Source organism: Sus scrofa, chromosome 8 (assembly GCF_054392235.1).
Source record: "Sus scrofa isolate SSC_HxYL_T2T_F1_AM1 chromosome 8, Sscrofa_HxYL_maternal_Yorkshire_Landrace_v2.0, whole genome shotgun sequence".
Classification (NCBI taxonomy): Eukaryota; Metazoa; Chordata; class Mammalia; order Artiodactyla; family Suidae; genus Sus; species Sus scrofa.
In genome coordinates, this window is record NC_139390.1 from 131,293,634 (window position 1) to 131,307,791 (window position 14,158).

General features: G+C 37.4%; 1 protein-coding gene across 27 annotated transcripts in view; it reads right to left on the reverse strand.

Annotated features, from left to right (window-relative positions):
• The window catches only part of BMPR1B (bone morphogenetic protein receptor type 1B), a 500,524-nt gene that overhangs the window by 300,552 nt on the left and 185,814 nt on the right, over window positions 1-14,158 (reverse strand). For 5 of the 27 annotated variants that reach the window (XM_084970869.1, XM_084970832.1, XM_021100409.2 and 2 more), the window contains 2 exons: window positions 3,119-3,216; window positions 2,506-2,645 (listed from right to left, as the gene is read on the reverse strand). The gene's annotated coding sequence lies outside the window, so the exon portion shown is untranslated. 27 annotated transcript variants of the gene reach the window in all.

A 14,158-nucleotide genomic window follows, 5' to 3' on the forward strand; every position in this document is an offset into this window, starting at 1 on the left:
CCACTTGTGAGGATATATACACAAGAATCGAAAGCAGGATCACAAAAAAATATTTGCACCCATGTTCACAGTAGCATAACTCACAACAGCCAAGAGGTCAATGCATCCCAAATGCCCAGAGATGGATGAATGGATAAACAAAATGTAATATACACATACACTGGAATATTAGTCTTCAAAAAGAAGGAAATTTTGTCACTTGCTACAACATGGATGAACCTCAGGACATTATGTAAAGAGATATTAGCCAGTCATTAAAAAAAAATAAACTGTTTATAATTTCACTCACATGAAGTATCTAAAGTAGTCAAACTCACAGAAAGTAGAAGAGTGGCTCCAGAAGCTGGGGGGAAAGAGAAATGGGGAGTTGTTTAGTGAGCAGAGTTTCAGCTTTGCAAGATGACAAAGTTGTGACAATCTGTTGCACAGTATCAAAATACTACTACTGAACTGTACACTTAAAAACTGCTAAGATGGTAATTTTCATGTGTTTTTTTTGTCACAATTTTTAAAGTCAATAAAATACAGGTAATAAGGAACATACATGAATTTACAAAGTCAGAATTCCTAGGCTTGGAGTATGGCTAAGATTTAGAAAAGCAGAAGAAGGAGTGGAAAGATCAGACAGAAGATCCAACCTACATGAAGGAGAAAGAAGACAAAAATCCAGGTAAGCAGGCTGGATTAGAGAAGAGTGGCCAGCTAAAACTAGAAAAGTGGATTGGGGACCATTTGGTAAGGCGGTCAGTCCTTAAAGACAGTCTCTGAAATGACAAAACAAATATAGCTAAGGGCCACAGAGACCAGAGAGGTGAAAGAATGCCACCCAGAAAACCTGCTCCAAGATTGCTCTGTGATGATCCAGGAAGCTTGAAGGTGAATAAGATTCAGATAGAATTATTTCTAAATGTAGCCCAGGCACATGGGAGGTGGGTTCCCTATAAACGAAGACATATCCTACAAAATCTTTCAAAACCATTTATGGACTTACATTACCTTTAAATTGGTTCAAATTCAAATTTCTTCACTCCAAGCTTCTTCAGAGCAGAGATTATCTCATATCCTCATCTGAAGTTCAGTTTTATGCACACAGAAAGCATTTATAAGTCCCTGGGCGACCAATGATCAGCTTCTATTGCTGAATGTTTACACGGAACTATGCTAAATACAACTGTTAACAATCTCAAAAGGAAAAGCGGCAGACTCATCAATTTATACTATACATGAAAGATGAAGAAATTTCTCTAGTTCCCATCTGAAAAGTAAGGTTAATAATTTCATGTACTTTAGTCAAAAAACCAAATTTCAAAATTTTATATTTTAAACAAATACTTATAACCATCACTAAATAGGTGCTATTGACAAGGACTTTTCACACTACATTGCTCTTGGATTTAAAAAAATAAATCTGAAGCGTGTTTAAACTACAGTGTAGGCTTGAAGTCTTTGTCTATAAATAAGCATTTATATTAGTTTTACTTAAATATCACTGTTAAGTTCCCAAACCATATTCTAGAACTTTGCCTTCAAAACTGCTAGAGGTTACAAGATTTTTTAAAACGCCCTTGTGAGGTCACACTGGCTGCCAAGAGGCCAGTAAGACAAAGCAGACCTCACTGCCTGGATGTCAATTACCCAGCCCTTGGGCGCTCGCTCACAGAGCGCCACAGCTTAAAATCATTATAAAGATAGCATTAAGACAATTAAACAAATTACTTGGAATCAGGAGTACTTAAAATCCATTCCGAACCTGAATAAAAGGTACCAGAGGACCACCTCAGAAATTGAGGGAAATTACAGAAAAGTGTTACAACATGAGTAAGCATTCATTTGTTTTCCTCTGGCAATGTAAAATTTTTCAAGCATTCTAGAGTCAAACCTCAGGGTATTTCAGCAATGCATACTAACTGCAGAAGGCATTAAAGTATTTCAGTAATGCACAACTCTCAAAATAGCTTGTACATACAGGTAATACATTGGTTAACATTTTTTGACTGTTCAGCATCCTCACCGAAGCAATCAACCCTTTTTAAAAATGTGTCCGCCCTGTGTTACTTTTTGTTTTAGAATTGTGGAGTGTTAAAGATCCTATTCTCCAGCATGAAATTATGAGCAAATAATGTAACAAACTGTTCACTTCTGAAGTCCAGAAAATCCTAAAGAAGATTTCAAAGCACAGCTATTGATTTTTTTTCCCCCCAGAACAAAATTCCATGGAATACAAGACCTGGGAGAGAGAATTACAGATTTCCTTCCCTCTTAGTGAATGTTTTAAAAAATAACATGAGTACTTCATAAAGAAACATGACACTGACAAAATATTAACAATCCTGAAGGTGTAAAACATTTACATATGAAGTGATGAAGTAAATTAAAATAGCAGATGAGATTAACAAAAGTTCCAATTCCCAATATATCCGTATTTTACTACAGTAAGACTAGGAGCTTACTTTACAAAGGATGTACACAATAGCTTCTTTAATCTTCACAACAAGAACACAGTACCTTACAAGAAGAATACCCAGCAGAAAAAACAGCCAGGTCTTGGAGCCAGACATTCCCTGGGTATGAATTCCAGCTCTGTATTTAATGGCTCTGTGATCCTGGGCAAGCTGCTTCACTTCTCTAACCCTTTGTTTCCTCGTCTGTAAAATGGAGATAACAAGGCCCAGCTTACACGGACTATAAGAAGTAAGATAATGCACACACAGCATTGAACCTAATACCTCTCACTAAAAAAAAAAAAAAAAAAAAAAAATTATTTACAGTTGAGTGTCTGAAACTCAAAACCAATAGAATCTACTTGAGAACTCAGATTATTTAGCTCCTCATCTGAAGCTATTTCCTCTGCAGCACAATTGCTCTTCAAGAGCATACCACAAGACAGCTTCTAGCAGATGGGAAATCCTGAATTCGGATTCATGTTAACCTTTTTTGTATCCTCTCAGTTTTAGAGAAGATGCTTCCAGTCAAGTCAGAATCCAAGGCAAGACTTTCAATAACGCTGAAGCAATTGTAAATTCGCTGTGCTAACAGAGGATAATTTGTGCCAGAATAATATCAAATCCACAGATAATGCAAAAGCCTCACTGTAACAACAACATTCACATTTACTCACATACTCCAGAAAAGGTGAATTACATGATGAAACATTCAATCATTTCTTTTCCTTCCCAATTCTCCATTCTCTGAAGTGTAAGGAAACAAGCAAAAAGACTGAGGAAAAAAAAAAAAGAAAGCTAAGGATGCTTTAATCCAAAATGTGCACTGGTAACAAAGTTGACAGTGTCTATTAGAGCAGTGATTCCATAATCATAACACAGCAAATAGCATAACCAAGTAAAGATGTTCTCCACTGCAAGTGGTAACTTTGTAGGGATTTTTTTTTTTCTTTTTTCTTTTTGGTTGAAACGTTTCCAAAATCTTGGCTGGAAACAAGGAGAAGGGGAAGTCAACACACTGAGAGCTCCATGAGCAAGACACTCCACAGACACAGTGATTAAGAATTAGTGTGTGACTATGATGGCCCTTGAGAGCCAAAACCCTATTCTTCAAGACTGCATTCCAACTTCAGTGGAGGAAAATTACAAAACAAGTCCAAATACGGCCATTAAGTTCACACTGAAGGCACTCAAGTAATATGAATTTCTATCCCAAGTTTTAAAAGCAACATTGAGTTAAGACTCGTCAGAATTTATAAAAATAGAACTTTAAAAGGATGTTTAGGACAACAAGATAAATTTCTTTAGGTCTAAATTTCTCTGAGATTTCTCCCCTAAGTTATGTAACTTTGTAACATGTACTCCATGTATTTTCAACTCGATTACCCATAAGGCTTGCTAAGTATCACTTTGAAAGTACTACCAATAATTTATTCACTCTGCAAGACATTTGCTATTCCTTACATAAAAAGTGACCAGGTCTCAAAAGGGAAAAGTGGAGCTGCTGTTCTTTATTCAGTTTCACATCTTTAGAAAAAAAAATGTTTAAATCCAGGCATTCGTAAAACACGAGTCATTTCATAAAACTCAAGTGAAAAAAGAAATGCTTACATGATCTCAAGGAAGGTAATTTAAATATTACCAATTAGGAAAAGTATATATACTTGGAAATGCAGTCACATTCTTTCTTATAGTAAGAGGACTTCAAAATCAAGCAGGTCTTTGAACCCATACAATATAGATGGAACACACCTCTAATTTTAGTCAAATCTAAAAGAAGAAAAATAAATGCTACCTGGTTAAAGTACAGCATATATGCAAAGCTGAATGCCGAAGATACATGCTATCTCACGAGTTTAAATTTAGACAAACTAGCTCAGATTAAAGACCTGGCCATGTATACTTAAAAGCCTACAATTGATCACTTAAAGAAGAACCTCAAAGGAAAAAGGAAAGCATACTTCGGCATGTGATCTGGAAGAAATTTTAGCATCACAGGAAAAAAATCTGGCTTTCTTCTGGTGCTTAGTAATATAAAGGAAAAGGGTTTGAAGGAAAAGAGTGTAAAATTGTTTTCATACAATATATGAATAGTGATTCTAGACCCTAAAAGAAAAGCTATCAAAGTTTTAATCTTCTACATTACGGAAGGAATAAACGAAATACACAAGTTACCTAACAAGTAGGAACACAAGTTCGCATTCCTTCTTTACATGTGTGTACATATGTATGAAAGACAGTAAGAAATGATTTTTACAAATTATAGCTTTATTATATTTTTAAAAAGAGGTTTTAGAGAAAGTTAAGAAAGTCGTTGATTTTTAGCCCAATCCTCAGAGTGCTCTAACATTTAACTTTTAAATAATGACTCCATGGAGACTCATACTACTATGTAAATAAACAGTGGTAACAAGAAAATAGGACTAACAGCAGAAATGAAAGGACATCATACTGGTTAACTAAAGTGGGAATCCCTAAGATGAATTATTTGTCTAAATAAAAGTGACTAGGCAAACGTAAATATTCATCTGCTTACACAATACTTTTGATTAAAACTAAGTCAAATGCATTCACATAAATTCAAACACTTATTTTCATGTTCCAAGAATATTTTCATTCTGCTTCTTTTCAAGGCATTAAGCATTGGCTTTTGTCTTCCCTCCACCTAGAATGTTCTTTCCCTTATATATAACTGTTAAAGTCATGCTTATCCTTCAACGCTGGAAAGAAAGGACACTTCTTCACCCTTCCAAGAAACATAATCCCAGTTAGTTACACCACGCCCAAAGCCAAAAACAGTGAGATCTCTTTTTCACTGAATAAAGTAGTAAGTTGTAATCTTTATATGCAACTAGAACTTTAATAAGATAATTATATTGAAATCATAAACATGTGAGCAATGTGTCAATCACTTTTTGAAGGTTTTACCAAAGATTCACACACATCTTCAAGTTGACCGAGAAAAAAAAAAAAAAAATTCATGCATTCCAGGGAAACTCTAAAACTTTTCTTTAGGTTCAAAAAAAGAGGAGACAACAAAAATATCAAAACATAGATAACCAAAGGTAGAAAGGCAGGCATAGAGACTAAACTACTAAGTCTATCCCAGGTAAAAATTGACATGGCACCGACCCAAGGCCCTATGATGGAGGAATAATGGGAAGAGGAAGGCTCAACAATAACAACGTATTAGGCGCAGCAAGAATTAAAGAGTAGTTTCTAGATCTGGTTTCAGTGTTTGAGTATCTGGTGATGTCACTTATAAGTAATGAGATAAAAGGACTATATTTTAAAGAACTGCGCACCTGTTCCAAACTGGACATCCTGAGTTTAGGACTCCATGGAACACACTACGAGACTCAAGTCTTTTAATGTGGGCCAAGACTTAACGTGAGCGACCTGCTATCTATTTTGGGGGGCATGCTTGCAAATGGAATGTATATCCAGAGAGTAAAAAATCATGCCAGAATGAAAATGTAGTCTCTCAGAACCTTAAAACACAGATATTTAAGGAGCTCGTAAGACAGCCTGGAGAAGGTGAAGTCATATAAATGAAGAGAAGGTAATACAACTGGAAAATGTCATCCACTTAGACATTCATTTTGTGCTTAACATGCAGCACCACGGGATACAGGGGATATGCCAGTGCCTGAAGCAAGCATCTATGTGATTTGCCAAACCAGTGGTCATTAGCGACCTGAAAGCAGTTCCAGCTACTGACAGTGAAGGAACGATGAATGCATAGTAAGGAACACCGACTTCTTCCCAGAGCGTCAGCGCAGCAGTTAGAGGGTGACACTAGGTCAGGGAAAGGATATGCCAAGTGGGAAGTGTTTGTAAAGAGGAGTTCGCAAAGAAGAGAAAGAGGCAAAGTGAGCAAGAGTAGAATACGACTGAATAAGGAGACTGTTATTCGAAGTTTAAGGGGGGAGGATCCTTAATACTTAAAAGGAGGGAAGGCGGTGTCAACGTGTGGGAGCAGGGTGGACACTGGTGTGAAGCAGAAAGCTGGCGGACCTCTCTCATGACCCGGACTTCGGGAAAACAGAAAAGATGAGGCTGCCCTGATAGAGATATTGGACTTCGTCTTGAAGGCAAGGAGAACTGCTGAGATTTTAAGTAGAAAACAGTATCAACAGATTTGTGTTTTGAACTATGTCCTACATTCTGATGAGTTTTAATAAATAAAAATAATTCTACATTTGTACTTCTTGATAGCCAAAATTACATAAACTTGAAAATTCTTACTACTCTATAAATTATTGTATTGAAGTGTATCATTTGTAAATTATAAAACAAACCTCCCGTATGCCATGAAGCTATTAAAACTTTTTGTGTAATATAAAGTATATATTTAAATAGGAAAAAAATAAGTTGAAGATTTGCAATGTTTTATGATTTAAACGTGATTAAACAGCAATCAAGTAAGTCTGACTTATTGTTGACTTTTAACCTCTAGTCCTAGTATTTCCTAAAACATAAAAAAGTACCTTGAGCTTGTAATCCTTTGTCAAATGCAGTGACCTGATATAACTAAGTTTCTAATCTACAGTCAGTAAATTCCAAAAAATGATTACTTATGATCTACTTCTATACCATTTAAGTCCTTTTGTTTGTTTTGTTTTGGTTGCAGCTGAAGCATGTGGAAGTTTCTGGGCCAAGGATCAAATCCGTGCCTCAGTGGTGACACAAACCACTGTGTTGGCTACGCCAGATCTTTAGCCTGCTGCCCCACAGGGAAACTCCCCAATGAAGTCACTTAATAAGTCTTTGAATCTCATTAAATGACCCATTTGTGAAAGAAATACAAAATTAGATGACTCAGAAATAGCACCTAAGACACATTTCCTTCCAATGGTAATATTCAAAATGACCTCCCCATTTTCCCTCGATCTCTATCCCCGCCCCGCCAAATTCTTCCTAACAGTACCCTGATGGTGATTTTTTTAATACACGAAAGGTTTTTTGAATCCTGACTTTAATCCTCTCATCCTCCCACCTGCCACCATTACTGCGCACCTGCTCCAACAGAGGAGATGCCAAACGGGAGACGCTGACCCGTGAGAAAGGGAGGATCTTCTGGAGACTACATTCCGATAATTAAAATGATGGGCCCTGGAGCCACAGGCCAGTCTCTTTTCAGTACAGCTACTAGAACACATATTCCCTGAATTGCGTCCACTCCCAATACCTGAGAACGTAACAGAACTTACCAATGTTTTCACTTTTTTCTATTTACACATGCCAGTAGGAGAGCAACTAGAATCTGCAGTAATTAAAAGAATAAGGCGAGTGCACAATTCGTATGCACATGTGAATCTATTTTCCATTACTTTAACCTCATCACCACCCACATGTTACCGTAATCCTCCCTTATCCGTGTTCCAAGACCCTCAGAGGACGGCTGAAACTGAACAGTGCCGAACCCTGTACATACCACGTCTTTTCCTTGCCATCCCTACCTATGATCAAGTTTAATGTATAAATCGGGCACAGTGAAAGAATATTCAAATGGCCAGCATCACTACTCTTGCACTTCGGGGCCACTGTTAAGCAAAACCAGGGTAACTTGGACACAAGCACTGCAACACCTCAGCAGTTCACTGGATAACCAAGTGGGCTACAGAGCGACGAACTAGTCGGCAGGGTACACAGCATGGATTCGCCTCCAGGTGGGGTGATGTGAGCTTTCATCACACTACTCATCGTGACGTGTAATTTAAAACTGAGGAATTGCCTCTTTCCGGAACTTACTATTTAGTATTTTCAGACCTGGGTTGACTGTGGGTAACTGAGACTGTGGAAAGCAGTACCACAAATAATGGGGAACTACTGTGGCTACTCACGCGTTCGATCCCATTCTGCCTGAAACCACACATCACTGTGCAGTCATTTAATTAATTACAACTTCCCATGGGCAAGTATAAAATATGCGCCAACCTCAGAAGATGCTGTATGATTATTCAGGTAAGTCTGAGGCATGAACTACAGAGCAACTCTGAAACACGGACATGAATCACAAAGAGAGCTGCCTCTTTCATTTGTATAATTAACACTATTTCTGAAATGAGTTTGAGTCTGGTTCTCTTCACAAATGATTCAAGTAAATACAACGCAGCCACACTGTCGCCCAGAACTTGAGAAAATCCTATCAGAAAATGTTTATCCACTGGAAAAGTCCATTTTAAAATATATTTTGTCAAAATGAAACATTAAAGGAAAACACACAGCCTAAATTAGAAGCTAAGTAACAATTGCAAACTAAATCCGCAGTGCTACTATTTTCTTCACGTTTCACTTCGAAGAGCCTGAAGACCTTAGAGAGCTTTTTCGCGGAAAAGAAACTCCTAGAACTATTATTCGCCACTCCATGTTGCCAAGGGCGGTGTCCTCCACTGTCCCTCTCTGGCAACCACCACCGTCAGAGAGTCCCCAGAGCTAGAACCAGCCAGGTGAGCTTCCAGAAGCACCATTCCTATTAAACTCAGAACTCACTAAACTAAAATCTTTCCTTTTAAAAAATGTCTAAAATTTGTAATCAAACTTGGACTCTCCCAGATCATCTTCTGTTTTTTAAAGCTTTTCTGTCAAGATTCAGTGTTGGTAGACAGGCACCATGTGACATATAGTAAGTACTACAGAAAGTTAACTAGTAGCGGTATTATGTCCACTAAAATGTATGGCTTCCTCACCACTTACGTCTGTACAAAGTAGTAAATTCAAACTACTCAGCTCCCTGGATGAATTTCATCCTTAGGAGGATTCTATTTTATTCAAACAGGTTCAGGGAATATACGATGGGAAAATAAACTCTGAGTAGTCCTAAGCTATTCGTAAGGGCACAACTAGAATTATAATTAGCAAAAATTCTATTCTGACCTATATTTACTACGTATCATTTCTAAATTTCTCTTTTGATGAGCACCAAGCACAATTTTATCACCAGCATGTATTTACTGGGTAACACTTTTGCTCAGCGCTGTCATAAAGAATGTCTGGGGATACCAAAAAGCAGTGTCTGCATCTGCAAACTGCTTGCAGTCTCTTTTGGTAATATGAGTTTTGTGAGTTCAGGGACCACGTCTTTACATTGAGAGTAAGAAAAGGGGAGGCCAGGAGGCTTGACAAGCCCCCTCCCCAACAATGAAAATTCAAGTAGCTGGAGCAGTATGGAGAATATTCTAGGAACACACAGGGCATGAGTAGACCACGCCAAAAGAAGAGTTCCGACTTGGTCAAAGCAAAATACAACCATCAAGCTGGGTTAAAAATACACTGGGATGAAGCAGTTGATACTGACTTCTACTCAGCCTTCCAAGATAGGCAAAGGCATTTAGATGTGCACTGCACACTGTTCTGAGCACTTCACATGTATTATCAATTCATCTTCAAGCGCTCTGAGAAGTGATATTACCATCCTAATTTTACACATCAGGAAGGTACCACACAGAGGGCTTCAATAATGTACTATAATTCATCCAGCTAGTAAGGAGCAGGACTACAATTTGAATCCAGTTTAGCCACACTGTCCTTTTCCTTAATCTCAAGACCAAAATGAAAAATATACACACATATAGGAAGGAATAAAAGAATGGGCTAGAATGAAATTGAATGCCATCTGTGAAAGAGACAGACGCAGAAAAGTGAACTTTTACGTGGACTTCGTCCAAGAACATCTAGGAGGTTGGCAGCAAAAATGCCAAGAATCAAGAAGACCCAGGTCTGCCCAACTCCAAAGCTGGTTGTAACTATTACAAAACAACTTACTATACTAAATCTCAATACTTACTAATAGGAGGAAGAGCAAACTGCTATAAAATTTGTAAAAAATGGAGTCGAAGTAGCCAACACTCTTCTTCTAAAAAAGAAAAATGCCTAGCTATTAAGAGATCAATAGATAAAACAAGTTTGATAAGACAGATACAATTTAATTCATAAACTGAATCCTTCAGCCTCAGTTTTTTAATTTTCTTGATGGAGATTTAAGCAAACCTCTTTATGTAAAAACTGCTATTCAAAACCTAGGAATTTAACAATCGGAAATGGCCCTTGTCCCCAAGAGCTGCCCTTTGTAATTATTATGTATCTCTCATTCTACAATGTCTACACTTCAGGATCTCTAAATGCTTTTAAACACAGAATTTTTTGCTCCGAAAGTTGGCAGCATATGTATTTCGCAGACCTTACTTTATTTCTCCTCTCCCCAAAGGAGACCAAATTTTCCCCTCTTAGTAATAAAATGTGGATATCAAGTAATTAGCCACACTAATTCTCTCAACCTTCAAGTTTTCCCTCCATCAGCAGGGAGGGCTACACTCAGTTTAGGAAGTGTTAGGGAATCATTTGCGAAGGGAAAACAGGCAGGAAAATTTGCTTCTCTTATTCCAATTATAAAGTCTCACCAAGGAGGTGGAATTTCCAATTAAAAACAAAAAACAAGGTCTAATTAGTTACAGATGAAAACCTCCAAAACCACACTGATCACAATGCAAAACATTAACTGAGCTCCAGGTGACTCAGGAGAAGGAAGATTTTTCATTGGATGAAATGGAAACGATTTACTTTTGAAACCCTAACCACCACACCACCCTTTAGTCACTGATATGCAATTAAGTCATTTTTGCTCACTGGGCCAAAATAACTCAAAAAGGCTGTTCTTTCCATACATCTCTCTATTACCACATATTAACCCTTTTTTAAAGCTTTGTCACTGAAACCCATTGTTTTAAGGTTCATCATCTTTACGCCACCTGGTTTAGGATTTAGCTTCAAAACTGCCACACTGCCCTGATCAAAGTGTTCACCACATCAAGAATGCAGGAGTTAACCACGTGAGGGTTCCCGTACTTTCTCTCTTTGTTCTAAAAATACATGTGCGGAAGGCCTCCTGAAATTATGTCTTAGCGTCTTACCCGGTGAATTAATATAAGGAAAGAAATCCTATTTTACTTGATACACAAAGTACACAAAGGTAAGACTGGTCTCTTGACTCTTCAGCAATTCTATCCCTCATGGCAAGAGTCAGGTTGTATGCATGAGCGTTCAGTTTAAGTCACAAAAACATTAACTCATATAACTGAAAAGATGGAAAGCTGTTTTTTAAAAATAACTAAAACGTGCATTTCCTTCAACTTGACTTTACAATTTACAGTGAGTACTACCTATTCTAACGAAGCCCCCAAAACTTAATTCTCTCACCTCCCAATTTAACTCTCTCTAGACAGTCTGATGGAACTGTAATTCAAATTTTTCAAACAGGCAAGCATCTAAATCACTTCCAGATTTTCCTGTTAGACTAAAAGTCCTCGCATTAATGGAATATGATTAGGGCAAATAGTAAACTTGATTGACATGCTTATCTATTAACATAGCTGCAAAAAGAAGGGTAGTTGCCTCTAAAAGAAAGAGAAGAGAAAACTGAACAATAATATGAACGCCTTCTTTGGACCTAATCTCATCTGTGAATAATTAGAACTTAAGTCGCTTTGGAAAGGGTGGGTAAAGACTCTAAAGCAATATGATTACAGTGTTTTTCACTTTGATGTATTAAAAATGAGGAAAATAAGAAAAATTTAAACACAGCATGTGTGTGTGCACGTGCGCACACACAAACCATATCCTTCAACCATCAACAGCAACTAAACTTCCTGTCCTATTTTTCACATGGTCTCGGGGTTAAAAAATAAGAGTTGTATTCAGTTCTTTGATTAAAACAAAATAATGAAACAATTACTTTCACTCTCTTGTGACTCAAGATAACTCGATGTGTTAGTCTATTGAAACTCATCATTAATTGTTAGAGAAACTCTATATCATTCAAGATTCGCTCAAAATCTTTCCCCCATTTTAAAATAAATGCCTAGTCCAAATTTCTGTAACAGCAAATATTCATGACATGAATTCTACCAGAATGATGATTCCTCTGATGGCTATTAAGTTCCATAGCTGGAGTTCCACCAAAAAAATTAACACGTTTGCTGTATTTTCTTTTATTTAAAAAAAGTATTACATTCTTATTGAAGAAATTCTTGAAGAAAACTGGAGTTACATTTAAGTATAAAACAATTCCACTAATCAGAATTGTTATCTGGTGTGTTTACGTCCATTTCACAGAAATATATGTATGCACGTGCATGTATACATGCATCAGTTTAACATACTGTTTCCCAAACTGTTATTTAAAGAACGTTCTTCTGGGAGATGCTAATATCTGTTCCACCAAAAACAGGGTTTTGTGGAGTAAAATGGTATAAAACAATTTAAGCAAAGTTAGCAGATGTCTTTATTGCAGGATTTCTCAGAGTCTATCATGTGCCAACATTTATTACGACTTTTCAAATCACAGTTAATGACTTAGGCAGCAAATCCTAACAAATTTGGGTAGCAAGCAGCTTCTCAAATTTATTTCCCACCTATTTTCCTTGTTCCTCTACTAGCATCCTGCTCTCGAGGCAAGGAATCTACATTATTAGGGAAGAACACTGCCATATCATTAGATATTTTCAAAACCATGATTTTAAGGCTATACATTATTACATTTAAGTCTCTCATAGTTCACTGGATTTTTTTTTCCCATTTCTGTTACTATATACAAATCTTACTACATATGCATCATTCCTTTTGAAAAAGTGTTAACCTTTTAAAGAAAACTTATCTAAATGACTGTACTTTTTCTTTTGAGGGCTGCACAGGTGGCATATGGAGGTTCCCAGGCTAGAAATCAATTCGGAGCTGCAGCTGCCAGCCTACACTACAGCAATGCGTGATCCAAGCCATATTAGCAACCTATACCACAGCTCACCACAACGCCAGATCCTTAGCCTATTGAGAGAGGCCAGGGATCGAACCCACATCCTCATGGATCCTAGTCAGGTCCATTTTTGTTGAGCCACAACGGGACCTCCTCACTGTACACCTTAAACAGCACCTTTTTTTTACTGAACTTGTGTCAGAAGTGGGTCACTTGATTAATGTCTGTTAATTGCATTGGCACAAAGTGAGAGCTAATTTTTTTTTTACACTTCTTGGCATAACAATAAAGCTGAATTACTTTCATATTTTTATCAGCCATTTGTATTTATCTTTCTTAGATTGGATTTCAGTTCTCCCGTTTGTTTTTTCATTGCTTGATCTTTCTGAAATCTAAGGAATTCCCTCTCATTTGTTCTTCACATCATTGATTTAGTTTTTCAAAACACTGATTCTTCTTTCCTCTTCCACAGACATAAATCCCACTCTCAGTTTCAGAGTTTCTTGAAATCTTTATCTTTACATTCAACATTGAGCATCTCTTCCCGTTTCATAGATACCATGACTGGTATGTTTTGTTACAATAAACTGCTTTCTAAATGTTCTTCTGGTTGTTATAAATATTTCCCCAAAATGTGCTGCTTTCTTGCATCTTCATGATGATCAACCTTTGTCATCAAGTACAGTATTTGTTCCCAGACGCCACGTCATTGAGTTTTTCTACTGCCTCCTCCACGAGGATGAAGGGGTTCACCCTCAGCAGAGGCCCGGGCTCACTGTGCTCTCAGGTGGCTCCAGAAACCCCTTTTAATGCCGGCGCAGCCATGTGAAGAGTTACAAGTCCAGACCCCAGTGCCTCTCAGGCATTAACTTAAAGCGGGTCTTGAGGGCTGCAGAGGGACCGTCTCCTTAGGCACTGCTGGTCTGAAAAAGGATCATCTAAAGACCGAAATGCCAACCATTTCGTT